The 24,384-nt window shown below is 41.4% G+C and overlaps 1 protein-coding gene and 1 non-coding gene across 4 annotated transcripts in view; one reads left to right on the forward strand and one right to left on the reverse strand.

Annotated features, from left to right (window-relative positions):
- LOC105713772 (olfactory receptor 2A14) overlaps positions 1–24,384 on the forward strand; it is a 92,331-nt gene that overhangs the window by 1,781 nt on the left and 66,166 nt on the right. The gene's annotated exons all lie outside the window — the stretch shown is intronic.
- LOC135274305 (U6 spliceosomal RNA) lies at positions 10,101–10,205 on the reverse strand. The gene has a single exon (XR_010342156.1). It is a non-coding gene; the product is annotated as a U6 spliceosomal RNA (small nuclear RNA).

Below are 24,384 nucleotides of genomic sequence, written 5' to 3' on the forward strand. Positions count from 1 at the left end.
AGGGTCCTGAACAGCTTTATGTTCAAAGAGTGTGCTACTTTGCTGTGTTACTCTGAGGGATTAAGTCTTAGACAGTTGAGCAGCTTTCAGCCTACTCTAAGCTGCATGGAGTGTATGGGAAACAATAGGAAAAATCGGGATTAGACTTCAGGTGTAGAAGGGCAGGCCTAGCATGTGTCATAGGCCCAGCAAAGGAATAAGAACTGGGAGTACAGAAAGGCAAAAAGTTTAAACTGGGACTGGCTTTACTTCTAGGCTGGAATACAAATTCATTCCCAGGTATGAGAGGGCCTTTGATTTATAATGTGTGAGCAAAGTTAGTACACTTCTGATCTAGGGCAGAAGTTGTTGACCTCTGGGCCAGGTGTGGTGGCTCACTCCTGTAATCCGAACACTTTGGGAGGCTGTGGCTGGCAGATCACCTGAGTTCAAGAATTTGAGGCCAGCCTGGCTGACATGCTGAAACCCTGTCTCTACTGAAAATACAAAAATTAGCCGGCTGTGGTGGTAGGCACCTATATTCCCAGCTACTTGGGAGGCTGAGGCAGGAGAATTGCTTGAATGCAGGAGGCAGAGGTTGCAGTGAGATGAGATTGCGCCACTATACTCCAGCCTGTGTGACAGAGTGAGACTGTCTAAAAAAAAAAATTTCTTGACCTCTGGCATATTTCATGCTGCCTCCTGGGGGTGGGCAGTGGGGTCAGAGGTGCCGGAGCTGCCTCCTGAACCAGCCTGGCTTTTCTTTCTGCTTCCCTCCAGCTTCATTTGGTTCTCCTAGACTACAGCTCTCTCTCCTCTCTCTTTCTCGCTCACTCTCTCTTTTCTGTGAACCTCAGGTCTCATCAACTCAACCTCCTCTTGTTCTGCCAGCTCTCACCTGTCAGCATTTTCGTTCTTGAAGTCACCACCCTTGAGTCTTATGCACTTGTCTAGAGAGTTCAGCATAAAAGGCTTTTCCTGATTTTTCAACTAGTAGGAAAGTTACAACCAATCAGTTTGGGAGTTTGCTCTTCCCATCAAGCCTGTTCCTGTCTGCAGGGTGTGTTTGCATGTGGAGGCCACTCTAGCTCTCCCAGATTTTCTTCCCTTCGCTTTTCAGGCTATGGCTCTTGGCATTTTATATATTTCTAATCCATGTCTTAGTGCTTAGTCTTGGTGACTGGGTTTCTTAATCATGCCTGTCATCCCATCCAGAGATTTTGATATTTCATTTGGACCTGTATTTCCTCTATAAAGGCCTAGAGAGGAGAGAGAATGATGCACTAGAAAGAGAATGAAATTTAGATTCAGATAGGGGTAGATTTGAATCCTGCCTTCTATTTACTTAATATGAAATCTTAGGCATATTAACCTTCCTGTGCTTTCTCTGAATCTTCCTACGCTTCATTTCCCTAATGTCTTAAATGGGGATAATAATATTTAATAATACCTACGTCACTGGATTGTTATGGTGATTCAATAATATAATATATAGAAATCACCTTAGTGTAAGTACCCGATGGAAGTTGGGATGACTTTAATTGCCGATAATGCCTTTAAGATCAAGTTATGAGGCTGGGGAGAGGCAGGGAACAATCCTGTGTAGTTCTCGGTATCAGGACTAAGGGAGTTATGGTGACCTTTTTTGAAGCAGGAACTCATCAGCGTTATCCCTGGGGCTGTCACTGTCCTGACTAGATGCTGTCATGGTGCCACCAACCCACATTACTGGCTGCATTGTTCCCACGTGGTGAACTCTCTCCGACTCGCAGCTGGTCTAGCACTAGTTCTTGGAACACTCCTAAAATCTTTCTGTCTCTGTTTTTGCCTGATCTTGTGACCTAGCATTGAACCTTTTGAACTGATTTTGAACTCAGTTCTTCTCTTAATGGGGCTCACCGTGGTCTCTTCATTAGTCTCTGTTGAAGTCAGACTGGCTTGGCCACCGTAGTTCTTAGCTTTCCTCTTCTATTCTGTTTTTTTTTAGTTTGTTTGTTTTCTGTCTTTTTTTTTTTTAGAGATGGAGTCTCACTCTGTCCAGCCCAGGCTGGAGTGCAGTGGCATGATTTCAACTCACTGCAACCTCCACCTCCCGGGTTCAAGTGATTTTCCTGCGTCAGCCTCCCGAGTAGCTGTGATTACAGGTATGCGCCACCACACCCGGCTAATTTTGTATTTTTAGTAGAGATGGGCTTTCACTATGTTGGCCTGGCTCATCGCAAACTATTGACCTCAGGTGATCGGGATTACAGGTGTGAGCCACTGCGCCCAGCCTATCCTCTTCTATTCTGATGAGCATAGTTTTCTTATCTATACTTGGTTTTCCCTTCTTTATTTTCTCAACCTTTGCACATTGATTGGCATGAGCCTAAATTTAGGGTCATTCAAGGCATACATACTAATTGCTTCATTCATTTTTTCTTTTATTCATTTACTCAGTATGCATTCTTAGAAACCAGATATACAAAGACAAGATCTCTGCTTCCAAGAAGCTCTCAGTGTGATTGAGGAGAGAAACAGGTAGCAAATAATGACAGCAGAGCCTGATAAGTGTTATGTTGAGATGGACACAAAGTACAATAGAAGCATGAAGGAGAGAGTAGGTGCTACTACTTGGTGAATCAGAGAAACATGAATGGATAAGGTGGACTTTTTTTTTTCTTTTTGAGACAGGGTCTCACTGTGTTACCTAGACTGGAGTGCAGTGGTGTGATCACGGCTCACAACAGCCTCAGACTCCTGGGCTCAAGTGATCCTCCCACCTCAGCCTTCTGGGTAGCTGGGGCTACAGACATGCACTACCATGCACACCTGGCTAATTTTCGGTATATTTTGTAAAGACAGAGTTTTGTCGTTTACCCAGGCTGGTCTCGAACTCCTTGACTCAAGCAATTCACTCACCTCAGCCTCCCAAAGTGCTGGGATTACAGGTGTGAACCAGCTCACCCAGCTAAGGTGAGATTTGAGTTGATTTGTCTTTAAAAATACTCTGTTGCCTGGTATAGAGGAAGATATAGGAAAAGCATACCACGAGCAGAAGTGAAATATGCATAAATACAAGCCTGAGTGCCCTCTGTTCAGGGATGTGCAAATGGTGTGGGTTTAACATGAGATGTGGTGAAGAAATGGCAAAGAATGAAGTTGGAAGGGTAGTAAGGCAGCCAAATCATGACAGGCCTCGTAGGCCATTCATGCTACTGAGTTTGGGCTTTATTTTCCTGGGGATGGGCCTCCTTGGAAGGATTTCAAGCAAGGGCATGATGAGATCAGATTATAAGGTTGGATTAAAAAGAAAAAGCTCTGGGGGCAATGTAGAGAATGGACTGGCTTGGGTAGTGAAGTGGAGAGGCGAGGGAGGCAATCGGATTGGTGTTGTAGCAATTAGATGGATATGGTAGTCATGTAGGTGAGAAAAGATGACACCTTGAACGAATGCAGAGGCAATGGGAAAATGAGACCAAGAATGGATTTTAGTTTTGTGCTGATTCTGTTTTTTGAAGATAAAATGATTAAGTCAGATTTTACGAATTGGCTGTTGGAGGTGCATAAAATGATGTGCTCTCTGAGTGCTTACTCTGTTCCTGAGAGAACTCCTCAAGTTCTGCTCTTGCTTTTGCAGGGGCTGCCTCTTGAGCTCTGTATTTTATTCACAGAAAGAAGCTTAACTATTAATACTCTGCTGCTTGCTTTGAATTTGCATTTCACAGCCCGGCCCTTTCTTTTTCAATGTTGCTACTTTGCTTTCAAGATTTAGAGGCCTGCTGGCTAAATAGACCTATTAAAGAGCCTTGCCTAGGAGTTTAGCCACAGCTGTCCTCATTTGTGTCCAGGAGCCATGGGCTTCAGCTTGTCTGATTTAGTTAGGACTACCTATTTTTTTTTTTTTTAAATCAGTAGTGGTAAGAGTGGTAAGGTGGGTAGTTCTGGGAAGGGTTACTGAGGAAAAGGTCTGTTTTACTTGGAAAAAGAATGTTTCTATTAACTCAAACGTTTAGAAATTCACTCATTCTCAAAGATGTTAAGTCATGGGTGTAGGAAAAGGATGGGAGTTTAAGAAGTGAAAAACACCACCCTGACATGAATGAATGAATAAATGGTGAATTTTTAATAATTCACAAGTGTGTTCACTTGTGAATTATGAATAATGTATATAACAACTAAATGTGCAGAGGGTCTCAAAGTATAGTTTGTGTATGCGAGGGCAATCCAGCTGCAACATCTGTCACACCATAGATCAAAGTGTAGTTTGTGGTACGCTTGCACTGGAGTCCCCAGTTTGCTTTGTGGGTCATTCTTATGCACAATAAAGCTTAGGACTCACAGGATTCCAGGTTGTACAGAAGCAAGAAGTGTAGTGGGCTGCAATGCCTGCTTTAAGGATATTAGGGAAACAAGAAAAGAAACTTTTGTGCCAGGCCACTGGGTATAAAGTTTTATGACCCGAGGATGGAAGGAAATTAGAAACAGGGATTGTAAGGCCAACGGAGAAAGCAGAGCAAGTTTTCAACAACTTCTTTAGACAGTACATGTGATCGGTTGTTGTATGTTAACACTGGACATGCATGTGTGATGTAATTTTTGAAGTTATGAAAGTGTAAGCAATCTTTTGTTCAAAGTTTACCCCTGGATGCTGTGGGCAATGAGCGATGGGCCTGGTGAAATGAAGAAGTAAATTACTGCATAGCACTGTGCCTCAGGCCTGGAGCTCTTCACATCCTTTAGAGCTGGATTAAGAGATGCTGTGTTAGCTCGAGCAAAGGTCACTAGGAGTCTTTGGGTTAATTTTTTTTTTAACCCATATATTCCTGTAGTTCATTGAACTTCTTTAAGAGGAGGAAAGCCCAACTTGGGATCAATAAATGGTATAGTAAATATTTGTTTGAGTTCTAAAATGGACTATTATTTTAAAGAGTTGATTAGCAAAGTTTAAAATACTTGATATCCTTCATGGTTTGTGTCCGTGGGAGATGTTTGGTGGAATGGTCCGGGAAGGAGAGAAGGAAAGAGTACCATTACCTTAAAAAAAGAATAGCCCTGATCAGGCACAGTGGCTCACGCCTGTAATCCCAGCACCTTGGGAGGCTCAGGTGGGCAGATCACCTGGGGTCAGGAGTTCAGGATCAGCCTGGCCAACATGGTGAAACCCTGTCTCTACTAAAAACAAACAAACAAACAAACAAAAATTAACCAGGCACAGTGGCTCATGCCTGTAATTCCGGCACTTTGGGAGGCCAAGGTGGGTGGATCACCTGAAGTCAGTTCAAGACCAGCCTGGCCAACATGGCGAAACTCCGTCTTTACTAAAAGAAATATAAAAATTAGCTGGGCACAATGGCTTGCACCTATAATCCCAGCTACTCCGGAGGCTGAGGCAGGAGAATCACTTGAACCCAGGAGTTGGAGATTGCCGTGAGCTGAGATTGCGCCACTGCACTCCAGCCCAGGCGACACAGCGAGACTCTGTCTCAAAAACAAAAACAAGAAGAACAGCCCCTTACCAGTTCTGCTGGGTTCTATGAGATGAACAGGCTGCCTATCCTGATGTCAAGGAGCTCCCAGCCTAATGGAGGTGACAGATGAACAACAATGAAGAAGTGCAGTGGTGCCATGGAGTTTGGAGGAGGAATAGATTATCTTGCTGGTGAGTTTGTAAACCAGTGCCAAAGTGATGATGCCTCTGTGTGATGTTAATAGGTCAGTAGTCACACCCACACTCTTCCTAAGTCTCTGGACTAGAGGCTCATATTTCTCCAATCTCCTATGCAAAGACATTTTTAACTTGAGTGCATATGTCAGAGAAAAATATGTATGCTTTCAAATATCATTCAGTTGAACATCTCCAAAATGTCTGGTAAATAATGTCTGAGAATACCCAGGTCTTGCTGGAGGCTGGTTATAGCTATGGCAAGGTGCTGCAGTCATGAAGAGACAGTGGGTCCTTGCCTGCCTGCCCTACAGTGTGCAACCCCTAAAAGTGCTGTTATTCAGGTTGTCTTGCTTTTAGGCTTTTGAAATGTTTGGATTTGGGATGTTTTGGAAATTTCCCTGTCCAAAATTTTTGGAAGATAGGGATGGGGTTAGGGATGATACCTGTTCTTTTTTTTTTTGAGACAGGGTCTCGCTTTGTTGCCCATACTGGAGTGCAGTGGTGTGATCATGTCTCTACCTACCAGGCTTAAATGATCCTCCCACCGCAGCCTCCCGAGTAGCTGGGACTACAGGTGCATGCCATCATGCCTACCTCATTTTTGAATTGTTTTGTAGAGACAGTAGTCCCCGCTTTGTTGCACACGCTGGTCTCAAACTCCTGGGCTTAAGTGATCCACCTGCCTCAGCCTCCCAAAGTGCTGGCAGGATTGCAGGTGTGAGCCACTGCACTCAGCCAATTCCTGTTCTTAAAGAGACTATAACCAGTAAAGTTCATTCAGTGGAGTTCTGGCTCTACTGTAATTGTTACTGGAAAGAGGTCCTGATCCCGACCCCAAGAGAGTGTTCATGGACCTCGCACAAGAAAGAATTCAGGGTGAGCCTGTAAAGTAAGTTTATTAAGAAAGCGAAGGAATAAAAGAATGGCTACTCCATAGACAGAGCAGCAGGATGGGCTGTTCAACTGAGTATACTTATAGTTATTTCTTCATTATATGCTAAACAAGGGGTGGATTATTCATGAGTGTTCCAAGAAAGGGGCAGGCAGTTCCCAGAACTGAGAGTTTATCTCTACTTTAGACCTTTTAGAGTAACTTCCAGACACTGCCTGGCATTTGTAAGCTGTTATGGCACTTGTAGGAGTGTCTTTTAGCATGCTAATGTATTATAAGTAGCATATAATGAGCAGTAAGAATGACCAGAGAGGTCACTTCCATCACTGTTTTGGATTTAGTGGGTTTTGGCTGGTGTCTTTACTGTATTCTGTTTTATCAGCAAGGTCCTTGTGACCTGTATCTTGTGCCGACCTCCTATCTCATTCCGTGACTGAGGCCATCTAACCTCCTGGGAATGTAGCCCAGTAGGTCTCAGCTTTATTTTACCAAGTCCCTATTTATGAAGAAACCACTCTGGTTTGAATGCCTCTGATACAATGGCTCCTATACCTGGCAAATCAGCAAAGTTTCCTTTAAAAAAATCTATCTGTCTGTCTATCTAGGTATCTGTCTATTTATCTGTCTATCTGTCTTTGAGACAGGGTCTTGCTATTTCACTTAGGCTGGAGTGCAGTGGTGTGATCATAGCTCACTGCAGCCTTGAACTCTTGGGCTCAAGTGATCCTCTCACCTCAGCCTCCTGGGTAGCTGAGACTGCAGGTACACACCACCATTCCCAACTAATTTTAAAATTTTCTGTAGAGATGGGAGTCTCACTACTCTCTATTTTTCCCAGACTGATTTTGAACTCCTGGCCTCAAGTGATCCTCCTCCCTTGGCTTCCCTAGGTGCTGGGGTTACAGGGGCATGAGCCACTGGGCCTGACTGTTGTTTATTGCTGTAGTTCTTTAGCAGAGGCTTTCATCATAATCATCTGATCAGCATTTTGAATCTGCTATTGCCCTAAATGCATGGAATTTTAATTCTGTGGGTTTGGGGTCAAACAGAACTATAGGTCTTTGCTGATTTGGATGCATAATAATGGTGGAAACTCTCTGACTCACAGCAGTGATTTTTAAACATCTTTTATCCTACCTCGTCAATAAAAAATTTTTGAGCAATCATTCCCCAATGTATGGATTTTTAAATTTATTTATGAATTATATATGTATACTTCTGTTTGATGTGCAAACACAGATGTTTTTAAAAAGTGAGGTAAAAATAAACATCATTGACAGTTCTAATATTTTTATCTCCTTCCCCTAGTGGATATACTGAGGATCCCATTGTGTAGCACACTGAAAGAACAGGGCCAGTGGTTCTTTAATTGGACCCCAACTCTTATTTAGATGCTACTGTCACAGGTAGCTGTCTGAAACAGAATCACCTGTTCTCACCCCAACCAAAGCACTCCTACTCCATTCCTTAATTTATGCAGTGATTCAACACATGTATAAGGTTTAGCAGACATGATCCAAAAATCCAAAATCCAAAGTGCTCCAAATTGTGAAATAGGATACTCAAAGGAAGTGTTCATTGGAACATTTGACATTTAGGATTTTTGGATTTGGGACACTCAGCTGGTTAAGTACCTGCCAATATTCTCAAATCCAAAAAAGTCCCAAATCCCAAACACTTGTGGTCCCAGGCATTTCAGATAAGGGACAATATTGTGCAAAGTGTTGAATGAGGGGCTGGTGATATAGTGAGATCAAGGACCCAGATTATGCCAGCATAAACGTTAAACAAATGATTACTTAATATTACATTAGTATAATTTTGATGTATGCTGAAAAGTGTGAACTCAAATGCATCTGAGACAAGTCTCAAAGAAAGTTTAGAAAGTTTATTTTGTCAAACTTAGGAGGCACCCAAGACATGGTCTCAGGAGGTCCCAATGACATGTGCCCAAGGTCGTCAGGGTACAGCTTGCTTTTATACATTTTGGAGAGACATAATACATCAATCAATGCATGTAAGATTTACATTGGTTCCATCTGGAAGAGTGGGACAATTTGAGGCTGGCAGTAGGAGGGCTTGCAGGTTATAGGTAGATTTATAAATTTTCTGATTGGCTATTGGTGGAAAGAATTATTATGAATAGAAGGGAATGTCTGGGATATGTTAAGGGGTCATGGAGACCAAGGTTTTATCATGTAGATGAAGCTTCCAAGTAGCAGATTTCAGAGAGAATAGATGGTAAATGTTTTGTATCAGACCTTAGGTCTGTATTGATGTTAATACTGGTTGACTTTTCCTGAATTCCAAAAAAAGAGGAGGGTGTAATGAGGCATGTCTGACTCCCACTTCCGTCATAGCCTGAAACAGTTTTTCAGCTTAACTTTGGAATGCCCTTGGCCTAGAGGAGGGGTCCAGTCAGATGGTTGGCCTAGAGTAGGGGTCCTTTCAGATGGTTGGCCTAGAGTAGGGGTCCTTTCAGATGGTTGGCCTAGAGTAGGGGTCCTTTCAGATGGTTGGCCTAGAGTAGGGGTCCTTTCAGATGGTTGGCCTAGAGTAGGGGTCCTTTCAGATGGTTGGCCTAGAGTAGGGGTCCTTTCAGATGGTTGACCTAGAGTAGGGGTCCTTTCAGATGGTTGGGATTAATTATTTTTGATTTCTGAAAGTATATCTATATAACCTGAGAATGACCTCTTATGGAGGGTTTGAGAAATCTGTAATTTGGCAGCAGGAGGGTCATTGAAGCAAAGCTAGAGTGTTTCAGATCTAGAGGACAGAGGTGGAAATACCATAGCACAAGATGAGACTGAAGATGTGAGCAGAGACCAGGGATCACTTGGGCTTAGTAGACCATATTAAGGAATTTAATCTTTATTTTGAGGGTAAGGTAATCCATTGAAGGATCTAAGGGAGAGTGACAGGGCCAGATTTGCATCTCAAAAGATCTCTTAAAGGTGCAGCAAGTTGTATCAGTTCTTTCCCTTCTTTTTCCTTTTCTTTTTGAGATAGAGTCTCATTCTGTCATCCAAGCTGGAGTGCAATGATGTGATCGTGGCTCACTGCCACCTCAACCTCCTGGGCTGAAGCCATCCTTCTACCTTGGCCCCCCAGGTAGCTGGGACTACAGGTAGGCACCACCATACCTGGCTCATTTTAAAATTTTTTGTAGACCTGGGGTCTCACTATGTTGCCTAGGCTGCTCTCAAACTCCAGGGCTCAAGTGATCTTCCCACCTCAGCCTTCCAAGGTGCTGGGATTGTAGGTGTGAGCCACTGTGCCCAGCCTGTTCTCTCCCTTCTTATCTTTTGCTTGTATTTAGAAACCGTTGCTTTTACAGTTGCCCTAAGATTACACTCCCCTTTTCCCTACTTTCTGTAAACTCTTACACGTCCTCCAAGGTCCATCTTTGTTGTCACTTTCTGGTGAAGCCTTTTCTCATTTCCTCCTCCAAACAGCCACACCCTTTAGAGCTAATCTGTTTGTGTGTGTGTGTGTGTGAGTGTGTGTGTGTGTGTGTGTGTGTATATATATATATATAATTTTTTCTACTTTTAAAAAATTTTAATTTTTTTTTACTTTATTTAAAATATGGAACACTTAATGAATTTGCATGTCATCCTTTCTCAGGGGCCATTGCTAATCTCAGTATCATTCCAATTTTGGTATATGTGCTGCTGAGGCAAACACTAGAGCTAATCTCTATAAAGGCACTTTGTAGGTTTTATTACCATTTACCTGTTTTGGTCAATTGGGAGAGGGCAGATGCAGAAAATAATTACTTGAAATCTTCATGGCACACTATCATTTGGTTTCTTTGGTTTGTTCAAGGCTCCTACCTTGTTTTACTTATTCCTTTCTTTCTTTTTTTTTTTTTTTTGAGATGGAGTCTCACTCTGTTACCTAAGCTGGAGTGCAGTGACATGATCTTGGCTCACTGCCACCTCCGCCTCCTAGGTTCAAGCAATTCTTCTGCCTCAGCCTCCAGAGTAGCTGGGACTATAGGCATACGCCACCATGCCCTGCTAATTTTTGTATTTTTTAGTAGAGGCAGCATTCACCATATTGACCAGGCTGGTCTTGAACTCCTGACCTTGTGATCTGCCCACCTCAGCCTCACAAAGTGCTGGGATTACAGGCATGAGCCACCGCACCCGACCTTATTCCTTTCTTATTATAAAGACTTCTGTACTGTTTGTATGTGTTTTTAATGTACACAAATGCTGTCTTTTATTAACTTTACATTTTTTACTTTTTAAAATTAGAATGATTTTTAAACATTGACTCATTTTCCTTTGTGTATCTATAGTCTGTTGCTTCTAACCAGTGCTTGGTGCTCCACAGTGGGAATTCATCATATTTTACCTATCCTCTCTTTCAGTGGTGGCCACCCAAATCCTTTCATTTTCCCTGTATCACAAGCAGTGCTGCAGTGAGCGGCCTTGTATATATCCTTTATGGACCTGTGTGAGAATTTCTCTGGGATATGAACATCCAGGATCCAAATTCTGGGGTTGGAAAGCGATGGTGGGCTTATTTAGCCAGATCCTGCCTATTGTTCCCTAGAATAGCTTCACTGACTGTGTGTTCATCACAGTGCAAGAGTCTCCATAGCCCCATGTCTCCACCAACACTGGGCATGTTTCGATCAATCGAGTAACTTCAAAGTGGTATTTCACTGATGTTTAATTTTCATTTCTCTGGTTACTAGTGGGTTGAGCATTTCAGTAAATTTGTTAGCATGTTGTTACATTGCCTATCATGCCTTTGTCTACTTTTCACTTGAGTTACTCTCATTTTCTTGTTGCCTTGCAAAAACCGAGGTGGAAGGATGGCTTGAGCCGAGGAAGTTGAGGCTGCAGTGAGCCATGATCATGTTACTGTACTGTAGCCTGGGTGACAGAATGAGACCCTATCTCCAAAAGAAAAAAGAGAAAGAGTAGATACAATTTGTTGCACCCTTAAGTGATCTTTCTGAGATGTAAATCTGGCCCTGTCACTTGCATAATCTCAATGTTAGTTATCTGTACATTTTAGATATTGAAAACATCATCTAGTAATCTGAACAGAAATGTGTAATAATTTTGCCACACATTAATTCTTCTATATTATCTTTATGGCTTTATTTTCCATCTTGAATCTATTTGGTCTAATGATATTGAGTAGATACTTAATGTTATTATGTCAGTTTAGTATTATGTCGGTTTTTAAACTCCAATTTTCATCTTTTCTTGATTCATGCTACCAACTTTATCATGTATTATGTTCTCATCAGTAGATGAGTCTGTTTCTGACTCTTGCTCTCTGTTCTGTTCTACTTGTTCATTTAAATGTCCTTGCTCGAGATTGTTTCTATGCAGTGGCTCTATAGTACATCAATGGATTTGGTTGGGACAGTCCCTCCCCTACCTCTACTTTTCTCCTCTTTCTCAACATTTATTTAGTTATTTGTGGACCTTTATTGTTCCATGTAGATTATAGAGGTTTTCAGAGATCCTCAGAAAACCCAACTGAAATCTTAGTTGAGGTTAATTTGGGGGTAGAATTTATTTTTTATGATAATAAACTGTCCTTTCCAAAGGTATAGATATGTCTCTCCAATTATTCTTCTCATCTTATATGTTCTTTAGACTGATTTAAAACTTTTTATTTATATTTTTTATTAAGTGAGGTTATCAGTACTTTATAGCTTTTTATGCTGTTGTGAATTAAAACTTATTTTTCAATTCTATTTTTCTAGTGAGTTTCCCTTATCTGGAGAAATGCTCTTGATTTTAATCTGTTCACTATACTGTGTTTCTCAAGAGCAGAGGCTGTGTCTTTTGTCTCTGTATTCCCAGTGTTTAAAACATCACATGGTAAGTGATCAATGAATGTTTGTTGAATGAATGAATGAAAGAGCGGGATACATAAAGCAGAATGGGCTGCTTTGATATTTGGGTCCATACAGAGGCTTCATGGGAACACGACATGAAACCTTTGTGTCCACGACAGTTGCAGCAGACACCCCACCACAAGGACCAAGGGAAGGGGTAGTCTATTCCTTTACATGGCTGTCATCCTAGGGGTGATCAATTAATTCCCCAAGGTGGCTCACTTAGCTTTAGTTGGTGTCTCCCCCAGTTTTCCTCAGACCACATAGTTGTTTTTGAACATAGCCTTTTGCTGTCTATTATGGCTTCTTCTGGACACTCACTCTTGGCTCAAATTTACACATCCATTTTGGAAGCCTTTACTAAAGCCAGACTTGTAGTCAGACTAAAAAACTTGACTTGGGTCTCCAAGCAATAGTTATGAAGTACCATAGGATTGGTTGTCTTCCTGGTACTTTTCTTCTCCTCAGAAGCAATGAATGAAATGAAGCAAGTACTAAGACCTGTTAACTGCTGAGCCCAGCTTGGATCCCTGAAAGCAGAAAAGGGAATTTGAATACCAAAATCCAGCTACCCTTAGGACTGGAGCAAGATTGGACACATAGGTATATGTGCTCTTGGTACTGTTCGACAAAGGCAAAGGCAACACACAAAGGAAAGTTAGGCTTTTAAAATGACAGTTCATTTATTTTACAAAAATTATACTGAGTGCAATCTAAAGGCCTTTCATAGTCTGGCTCCTGCCTTCATTCCAAGGCTCCCTCTTGGTCACTATCTTTTTCTGTCTCTACTGTACATGTTTTGTGCTCGAGCCATACCTGATTGTTTGTCAAACCATTATATGCCAGTAATTTTTTATTCTTGGATCTTGCTAGATAGTATTCTCTTGTGTAAAATACTCTTCTTACCTTTCTCTGTTTATCAAACCTCTACTAATTCTTTTCAATGATGAATTCGTGTTACCTCATCTCTGAAACCCTTCCTGACTTCTCCAAATAGAATGGTTATCTTTCATTATGTGCCACCATAATATATTCAGTATAGCCTTCTGTTAGTACATTTTTAATGCTGTGATATTATAACTAATTTATTTTTATTTTCTTATCGCTTATTTTCTATTGCAAGCTTATTAATATTTGGGACCATACATTCTCTGTCTTTGTGACTCAAAACTGAGCATAGCTTCTAACATAGAGTAGGTGATCAGTTAGTAAATAATTTATAAGTTGAACAAATAATTGAGTAAGTTCACCATGTAGAGAATGAGATTTTCATCCTATACTGGTCATGTGGTTTTAGACAAGGAACTAATCTTTCTATTTATCTATAAAACAAATTTATATATATATATATATTTGCTCAATTGTGAAGATGTTATATTAGTCATCTTGGGTTGCTGTAACCAAATCCCGTGGGCTGATTGGTTCAAACAACAAACACTTACTCCTCACAGTTCTGGAGGCTAGTAAGTCCAAGATCAAGAAGCCAATAGATTTGATTCATGATGGGGGCTCTCTTCCTAGCTTACAGGTGGCTGCCTTCTCATATTCTGCAGAGAGGAAGGTCTAATATCTCTTCCTCTAGTTATAAGGGCACTAATTCCATCAAGGGGGATCTACTCTCCTGACCTCATCTAAACACAATTATTTTGCAAAGGCTCCACCTCCCAATACCATCACATTGAGGTTGGAGCTTCATATATGAATGGGAGGGTGGGAGAAAGGACAAACATTCAGTTTATAACATATCTCATAAAACATTATGAATCTGGTTAAAATCTTTTCAAAAGAAATGTTCTAACTGTGGAGCCCAGATGAATGAACAATGAATCTTGCCATAAATGTGACAGCAGTGAAACAGTTCCGAGGGCTCAGAAGAAGACAAGAAAATGTGAGAAAGTTTGGAACTTCCTAAAGACTTGTTGAATGGCTTTGACAAAAATGCTGATAGTGATGTGGACAGTAAGGTCCAGGCTGAGTTGGTCTCAGATGGAGATGAGAAACTTGTAGGGAACTGTAACAAAGATGACTCTTATTATGTTTTAGCAAAGTGACTGGTGGCATTTTGTCCCTGCCCTAGAGATTTGTGGAACTTTGAACTTGAGAGATACGATTTAGAGTATCTGGTGGAAGACATTTCTCAGCAGCAAAGCATTAACGAGATGACTTGGGTGCTGTTGAAAGCATTCCATTTTAAAAGGGAAACAACATAAAAGTTTGGAAAATTTGCAGCCAGTTGATGCAGCAGAAAAGAAAAACATTTTTTGAGGAGAAATTCAAGCTGGCTGCAGAAATTTGCATAAGTAACAAGAAGCCGAATGTTAATCTCCAAGACAATCGGGAAAATGTCTCCAGGCCATGGGTCTTCATGGCAGCCCCTCCCATCACAGACCCTGAAGACTAGGATGAAAAAATAGTGGGCTGGGCCCAGGGTCCCTGTGCTGTGTGCAGCCTAGGGACTTGGTGCCCTGCATCCCAGCTACTCCAGCAATTGCTAAAAGGGACCAAGGTACAGCTCTGCCCATGGTTTCAGAGGATAGAAGCCCCAAACCTTAGCAGCTTCCTTGTGGTGTTGAGCCTGCAAGTGCACAGATGTCAAGAATTGACTTCTAGGTGGGAAACTCCACCTAGATTTCAGAAGATGTAAGGAAATGCCTGAATGCCCAGGCAAAAGTTTGCTGCAGGGGCAGAGTCTTCATGGAGAACCTCTGCTAGGGCAGTGTGGAAGGGAAATGTGGGGTCAGAGCCCCCACACAGAGTCCCTACTGGGGCAATGTCTAGTGGAGCTATGCGAAGAGGGCCACTGTCCACCAGACCCCAGAAGGGTAGATCCACTGACAGCTTGTATCGTGCACCTGGAAAAGCCACAGGCACTCAATGCCGGCCTGTAAAGCAGCCAGGAGGGAGGCTGTACCCTGTGAAGCCACAGGGGTGGAGCTGCCTAAGATTCTGGGAAATTACCTCTTGCATCAGCCTGACCTGGATGTGAGACATGGAGTCAAAGGAGACCATTTTGGAGCTTTAAAATTTGACTGCCCCACTGGATTTTGGACTTACGTGGACCCTGTAACCCCTTTGTTTTGGCCAGTTTCTCCCATTTGGAATGGCTGTATTTACCCAATACCTGAACCCCCATTGTATCTAGGAAATAACTAGCTTGCTTTTGATTTTGCAGGATCATGGGCAGAAAGGACTTGCCTTGTCTCAGATGAGACTTTGGACTATGGACTTTTGGGTTAATGCTGAAATGAGTTAAGACATTGGAGGACTGTTTGGAAGGCATGATTGGTTTTGAAATGTGAGAACATGAGAGAGGGGCCGGGGCAGAATGATATGGTTTGGTTGTGTCTCCACCCAAATCTCAACTTGAATTGTATCTCCCAGAATTCACATGTGTCATGGGAGGGAGCCAGGGAGACGTAATTGAATCATAGGGCCCTGTCTTTGCCAGGCTATTCTCTTGATAGTGAATAAGTCTCAGGAGATCTGATGGGATTATCAGGGGTTTCCGCTTTTGCTTCTCTCTCATTTTCTCTTGCCACTGCCATGTAAGAAGTACCTTTTGCCTCCGGCCATGATTCTGAGGCCTCTCCAGCCATGTGCAACTGTACGTCTAATTAAACCTCTTTTTCTCCCCAGTCTTGGGTCTGTCTTTATCAGCAGTGTGAAAATGAACTAATACAATCTCCCTCTTCTTTGTTCTCATTTCTATTTCATCTCTAATTTTTATGGTATTTGGGGTGCTATTCACTGCAAGTTAGGGACTCACTCATTCTACTACTCACTGCATATCAAGGTAATCTGTCAGGGTTTGGCTTTATATAAAAAACAAATGAGGCCAGGCGCGGTGGCTCACACCTGTAATCCCAGCACTTTGGGAGGCCAAGGTGGGCAGACTGCCTGATGTCAGGAGTTCAAGACCAGTCTGGCCAATATGGTGAAACCCAATCTCTACTAAAAATACAAAAAGTTAGCTGGGCATGGTGGCATGCACTTGTAATCCCAGCTACTCAGGAGGCGGAGGCAGGGGAATTGCTTGAATCAGGGAGGTGGAGGTTGCAGTGAGCTGAGATCGCATCACTGTACTCCAGCCTGGGCTACAGAGTGAGACTCCATCTAAAAAAAAAGAAGAAAGAAAAAGAAAAGAAACAAATGAATCCCTAGAACATACAATTTAAGATTATTCAATAAAGGGAGGCAGTCATTACCCTTTAACCTCTGAAAGAAAACTGCAGGTAAGCATCAAACTAACCCTGAGATAGGAAAGAATAGAAATTCCCACACCCAGTAAATTGTAGGACATTAGGTAATTATTGGCGGGAAATATATTTGAGTGGGGAACTGAATTTCAACTGACTTTTATCCTTGAAGATGATGCTTCTATTTTCTCAAGATAGAAGGTTATGAAAATTACATCTGAACAACAAGTTGTATTAGCTTAAATTCTAGAAGAAACTGAGAAAGCAAGGCTAGCCTGAAGAAAATTTATACCCCTCACACTTCCCTTCTGAATTGGAGAATAGAATTGAATAGCAAAATTGTAACCTACCTTTCAGAGATGTATTACATAGTAAAGTATATTTTGTGAACTTTTATACCTTCTATTCTTATTTTTCTATTGCCCTATTTTAAAATCTATCTTGAATTTAATTTTATCTTATTAAATGTATGTGTCTCTGTTTATATATTTATGAGTAATATCGTATTCTTTTTGGTATCAGATGAGAGCCCAATACACACAAATACATGCTGATACATACAGAGATGTTTATACTGCCTCTTACATCAGTCGGAAAAGAGAGAGTTCCAAGAATTCCTGTGTTGAGGGCTTAAAGCCAAATATTTTTAATTTTTTTTTCTATTTGAAAGAAGCTAGAAAACACGTATTAACATCTTTTTTTTGTATCTTACCTGTTTTAGACTAAAATCTCCTGTTATTGAAAGAGTAAGTTGTATCTTTGTCTACTGCCTCTTCTTCTGATAGACATAAGACAAAACCCAGTAACAGCCTGCTGTTTATTTTCAACACAGAAATGTCCTTACTTCAGCTCTTATTGATCTAACTGTCTTTCCTTTTTGCCAATACAAAGTCTTTGGCCTTATCCCTCATCTCGCTTCCTTGATGTCTATTTCTTGAGGTGTTTCATCCACTGTCAAAGTCCCTCGTCAGTGATTGTTTTTAGGTATGAGTATTCTCTTCCATCCTAATCCATGTTATCCCAGTTATCTTCCAAAAGGCAGCCTCTACTCCTATAGCAGCACAAAGGTTTCCTCCCCTCTTCCTGATGGTGAGCCCAGAGTACCCTGTTGTCTCTGTGGCCCTAGGCTTCCACTTACCCTGCCCTTACCTCTGTGGCAGTAGAGAGGATATGCTAGCAAAAGAGAGCAGCAGTGATCCACCACGTCCAGTCATCCTAGGGGATTGGTTCCAGGACCCTTCACACCCACCCCAGATACCAAAATCCCCAGATGCTCAAGTCTCTGAAATAAAATGGCTTAGCCTATAACCTATGCACATCCTCCTGTACACTTTAAGACATCACTAGATTAATATCTAGTGCAATGTAAATCCTAAGAAAATAGTCGTTATACGGTGGTGTTAAGGGAATAATAACAAGCAAAAAAGTCTGTACATGTTCAATACAGACACAACCATCCATTTTTTTTCCTGAATATTTTTGATCCATTGTTGGTCGAAGCTACGATGTGGAATCTGTGGATAAGGAGGGCTGACTGTATAGTTATGTCACATTTTTAACTGCCAATGCACAGAGGCACAGAACAGAAAAGAGAAAAATGGAGACAAGCATAAAGATGAGGCTTGCGCGGTGGCTCACGCCTGTAATCCCAGCACTTTGGAAGGCAGAGGCGGAAGGATCACTTGGGCCCAGGAGTTTAAGACCAGCTTGGGAAACATAATGAGATCCCATCTCTGTTTAAAAAAATTTTTTTTTTCTTTTTGAAACAAGAGTCTCGCTCTGTTGCTCAGGCTGGAATGCAGTGGCACGATCTTGGCTCACTGCAACCTCTACCTTTTGGGTTCAAGCAGTTCTTTTGTCTCAGCCTCCTGAGTAGCTGGGACTACAGGCGCCCGCCACCGCTTCTGGCTATTTTTTGTATTTTTAGTAGAGGTGGGGTTTCACCATGTTGGCCAGGCTGGTTTTGAACTCCTGACCTCAAATGATCCACTTACCTTAGCCTCCCAAAGTTCTGGGGTTACAGGCGTGAGTCTGCACCAGGCCAGATTCTTTTTTAAAAAAGAATGAAGATGAATAGGAATGGAGGTGCCATTCACTTCAGCAGAAATATCCTTCTATTTCCCTTGTAATACAAACATTCCCACCTCTGTGACTTTTTCAGGAGAGGGATACCGAAGATGTTAAAGTTTAAAACAAGATATTAAAAAAAAAAAATCAGGACAGTTAAATCCTATCTGTTAGAGATGGTCGAACAACTCCAAAGAGGTAGTGACTTAATATATTTCTAGGTCTAGGTAGTGGCTGACTGGGGCCGGCATCCTTCCAGTTACCCGGGCTACCAACCAAGGTGACTGAACCCTTGCTTGAGATTGCCAGCATTTGTGATACCATCACTGCGCATAAATTCAAGATAAGATCCTAATTGCTGTGGATTATAAAATGGACTCTGTGCCCCCGAAAACTTGGCATACTTAGATGGAAATGGAAAAATAGTATTCTAAAACATTCTGTTGCCTTATTATTTGTATCCCTAGGAAGGTGTGATTAATGTGGGACAGAATGGCAAAGAAAGGCTCTATTGAAGGGACGAGCCTCGAGCTGCCCCTGGGTGGAAGTGCGGGTGGCCGTGGGAGCTCTGGGCCACTCGTCAATCCCACATCTGCCACACATACACACCTGACAGTAGGAAGAGCAGCATTTTGGGAAAGGAGGAGATGCCAACTCAGGTATGTGTGGAGGTGGTAGAAGGTGTTATTACCTGGAACAGTCTTCACCCTTTAGGCCCAAATGAACCTCCACCTCCACCGGGACGTTTTTGCACAATGTGTTTATTTGACAGACTCACCAGAGCACATGCAGATTTGGTCCTCAATCAGAAACATATTTTGTATTTCTAGTTCCAAAAGGAAATGTGAGTTTTGTACTTGGCAGAAGCTATAGCACCATCTTGTGGACATAAATGCATTGGATCACAAGCTTGTTCTGAAAATTTTAGTCATCTTAAAAAAAAAGTCAATCTTGATATGCCTTCTTAGCTCTAAATCACTCTTGGAATGCACAATCTATTAGTAGCAAAAGACTTCTTATATATTCTAATTCTATGAGGGTGGAGTTAGCATTTTCCACCAGTGGCAGCTGTCTTTCTGTTTTGCTTTTGGGATAGGGTCTCACTCTCTCACCCAGACTGGAGTGCGGTGGTGTGATCATAGCTCACTGCAGCCTTGAACTCCCAGACTCAAGCAATTCTCCTGAGTCAGCCTCCCGAGTGGCATAGTGTGCCACTATACCTGGCTAATTTTTTGTACAGATGGGATCTCTCTATGTTGCCCAGGCTGGCAGTGGCAGCTTTCTTTTTTTTTAGAATAATTACCATACTTAGGATCCTATATTCTCCCCAGCTCAGACTCATTTCTTTTAGGATGTGTGTCCTCAGGTTTGGATTTTAACCATGTCCCAAGGCATCTTGGCTTCTTTGAAGTTAACACAGTCACTCTAAGTCCCCAAGAAAATAAAGTAACAATCACTGGGTGCTAATGTTCTTTTCTGTCTCCTCTGGTGAATCAGACATCTCTCTTCTTAAGCAATGGAGTCCATTGACACAGGGCTTGGGAAAAGGAGGTCCCTTCATTATTAAGAACCTAAAGCATTTGATTGGCAGCTCACAGAAGAACTGGAAAAGAGGCTGAGACAGGAGGATCACTTGAATCCAGGAGTTCCAGGTTGCAATGAACTGTAATTGCACCACTACAGTCCAGCCTGGGTGATGGAGTGAGACCCCATCTCAAAAAAAAAAAAAAGTCCCTCAAAAAAGGTTTTATTTAGAATCATGAAGTCATTGAATCATTTAATAATGAGTCATTTAAATGGCAGTAGTATACCCTCCAGTGGAGGAAAAAAAATGTCCAATGTTCTCAACCTCTTATCCCAAGTTTGATCTGCATCAAACATGGAATTGATGTGAAGCTTTGGGGATTCACTAGGCTCCCCTCTGAACAGCTTCAGGCTTGATTAGAATATGAGGCTGGTGTGAATTTTGAAAATATTAAAAATCTGTGTTTTTCTTCAAAAATATTTTGAAAAAGTTACACACTGACATGCTTCAAAAGCTAAAAGTACAGAAGTTAAATCTCTCCCTCCACATATTTCCCAGCTATCCAACTATCTTCCCTCAAGGCACCAATATTACAAGTTGTTGGTGAAATGCTTCTGAAAATATTTTGGACTTACAGGAAATATATTACTTCAATGATAGTCCACAAAATATTTCAAAACTTGCATATTTCACTTAAGAATATAGGTTGAAGATTGTTCTATACTAGTACATAAAGAGCTTCCTTATTTATTTTTCAGCTGTACAAGATTTTATGAATGGGTGTAGTCTCCTATTGAGGTTTTTTCCAGTACTTTGGCAGTACAAACAATGCTGCAGTGAATAACCTTTACATCTGTTGCTTAGCACACATGCCATTGTACCTGTGGGATATATTCCTGGAAGTAGAATTGCTGTGTCAAATGGTGCGTTTGTAATTGTGGGAGACTTTGGTAAACTGTTCTCCATGGAGGTCATTTATACCAAATACAGCAATGTATGACCCCCATGCCCTCACTAACTATATGTTTTTAAAACCTTTTTTTTTTTTGAGACAGGGTCTCACTCTGTTACCCAGGCTGGAGTGCAATGGCTTAATTACAGCTCACTGCAGCCTCGATTTCCCAGGCTCAAGTAATCCTCCCCACTCAGCCTCCCAAAGGCAAGCACCTCCATGCATGGTTATTTTTTACTTTTTGTAGACAGAGTCTCCCTATGTTGCCCAAGGTAATCTTGATCTCCTGGGCTCAAGTGATCCTCCCACTTCAGCCTCCCAAAGTGCTAAAATTACAGGCATGAGCCACCACATCCAACCTTTAAAACTTTTTGACTTTGCTAATGAGATAGGTGAAAGATTATATTTCAGTGGTTATGGTTGTCATTTTTGCAATGTCCTTTTTATGAATTTGGTTATAGGAACCCCAATTTTTCATGATACCTGGTCACCTAGTCAGTTTTCTTTCTCCAGAGCTATTTTGGCAAATACATTAATTTTTTTTAAAAAAATGAAGTTTTATGAAAGATATCAATTTCAATCAGTGTTCACAAATTTTTTTTTTATTATCCCTTTCCTACTTATCCCCAGTAGTGGATTTGCCATGAAGCTAGAAAAGCTTAAGCTTAGAGCCCCTTCCAAGAGTCCCTTCCAAAGTTCTGAACTAATTTTGTACTCATAAATTATTTTTCTTAAAGAAGCTGCCCCAAATTGTATAACTTCAGGCCTAGATATGCCTCTGCTTGTCACCATCTTCCCTGTTTTCAACCTCTCTCTTCTTAGTTTCTTCTGCATTCCTCTAGAATGACTTTATGCTTATATAAGCACATCCAGATAGACTTTATCCACCCACTTTTTTTTTCTTGCCTTTCTGAATGGATCTTGGAGATTTTTCTATATAAGATCCAGAAACCATCCATACCATTTACTGTTTATTGATAATTTCATGGTATTTCATTGTATGAGGACACTGGTCTTTACTTAATCAGTCCTGTATTGGTGGAACTTAGTGGGCATTTGTTTTGTTTATTTTTTGCATTAAAAGAAGCTCCTGGAAGGTTTCAGAGACTTAAGTGGCAGCTAAAAATCTGGTTTGATTATAGGTTTCAGAAGAGATAAAGCTTAAAATAGATAAAATTGTTGGGGGATCCCTAGCCTCCCTTTTTCCATACCCTATTCAGGTATCTAGGACTCTTATAAAACAGGACCTTATTACCTGCTAGTCACAACCTAGCTATATGAACACATACATCTGCATGGGAAGTTTATCTGTGATTGTGAAACCAAAGATTGTCTTGCTAAAGACATTCTGAATATCTGAATGCAGGAGAGAGAGATAATTGTAAGGCTTTGGGTACCTCTAAAATCCTACTGGATAGTTGTTGGCTTCAAAAAGGACAAATAGCTTCTGAGGTCATGTTATTCTATCAGTGGCATTACTGCAGCCTGCTAACTGACTTTTACCGCCCACATGCTAACATTTTGTTTTGCCATATCTGATGGGGAAGGGTTGAGCCACCCAGCCATGGAGTGCTGGATGTCTTCTGCAAGCCAGAAGAGTCTCTTACTTAGTATTTTAACCCTTCATCCACTTAATTTTATATATATATATATATATATATTTTTTTTTTTTTTTTTTTTTTTTTGAGACAGAGTCTCCCTCTGTCACCCAGGCTGGAGTCCAGTGGTACAATCTCGGCTCACGGCAACCTCCATCTCTCAGGTTCAAGCAATTTCTCTGCCTCAGCCTCCCAAGTAGCTGGTATTGTAGAAATGCACTACCACGCCCAACTAATTTTTGTATTTTTAGTAGAGGTGGAGTGTCACCACGTTAGCAAGGCTGGTCTCAAGCTCCTGCTCTCAAATGGTCCACCCGCCTTGGCCTCTGAAAGTGCTGGGATTACAGGCATGAGCCACTGCGCCTGGCCTTTCATCCACTTTAGTCATCACTTCCTTTCTTCTCTTCCAGTTCCATGCAAACACCATGGGAACCACATTTTGGATAGCTGGAAATTCAGCCTTTTTATTCTCTTTATCCCCTTAAAGCATGGAGTGGCTGATCCACACTTTTGGGAACCCACTTTTTGGGAAGAAATGATCATACACCTGTCCGATTTGGTTACCTCAAATCCAATCCTATTGCCCAGTATTACCTTTTGTTCTCATGTCATTCTTTGGCTCTTCCCTAGAACTCTCTTCCTTGGGACTAAATTGTAGTGGGTTTTAGTTTAAGGGACCACATTCATTTTTTTTTAATTCAATATTTGTGGGTACATAGTAGGTATGTACCTACTATCCTTCATTTCTTTTATAAGGATTCAGGTAAATAATACACAGAGAAAGTAAGGAAGGAAAAAACAAAGGTGAGAGAAGAGAATAGATGGATCTCAACACTTATGATTAAGAATAACTTTTAGTAGTTCTTTTTAGCTTACAAAGTTCTGTATATATTACCCTTTGTGAAGCTCACATTTCCTTGAAATAGATAGGGTGATGTCTTATCACCATTTTATAGACAGGGAAGCAAAACAAGGATAAGGCTAATCATGGCACACCTGAATTCAGGCTGATAGGATTTCCCAACATCTTGAGGCTTGATGGTTCAGGGCTGACTTTGTCTGGGTCCCTCAGAAGGTGATCAGGGGCAGTAGCAGTTTCAGAATTTTAGTACTGAAATGGGGGCTAGGAGATTTGTCTTGAAGCTCTATTTGGATTGTATTTCAGATAAAATTGAAAAAAAAAAAAATCTATTGTCTGTATCTATGAAGGTGCTGATGATGGAGATCTGTGGAGGAGGTGGAAGTCTCTTGGTCCCTCCACTTCTTTTGAGTTTTACTATTGTCCGGAAGAGGCAGAGAGCTGGAAACTCAGAACCTCTGTTTCCCTGTGGGACAGGCTGCTGGATGTTTATCAAAATTGTTCCTCTTATGCCGAGTACATGGACCACATTTATCAGAATCACTTGCATTTTTATGGCTACGTGACCAAGTTTTAGCCAATGGGATGTGAGCAGAAATGAAGAGTCCACTTTTGGGCCAGGCCACTGAAACTTTCATGCTTTCTATCCTTTCAACACACATGACAATCATGGGAACCATGTGGAAATGATGGCAGATCCATGAGGTATAAGGACATTGGGTCCCTGAATCACCAATTGATGGCATGATGTCTGCTAGTCAGGAAAATCTCCTCTGAACAAGAAATGAACATTGGTT

Source organism: Aotus nancymaae, unplaced genomic scaffold, assembly GCF_030222135.1.
Source record: "Aotus nancymaae isolate 86718 unplaced genomic scaffold, 86718_ANA_hifiasm-v0.15.2.pri h1tg000002l, whole genome shotgun sequence".
Lineage (NCBI taxonomy): Eukaryota > Metazoa > Chordata > Mammalia > Primates > Aotidae > Aotus > Aotus nancymaae.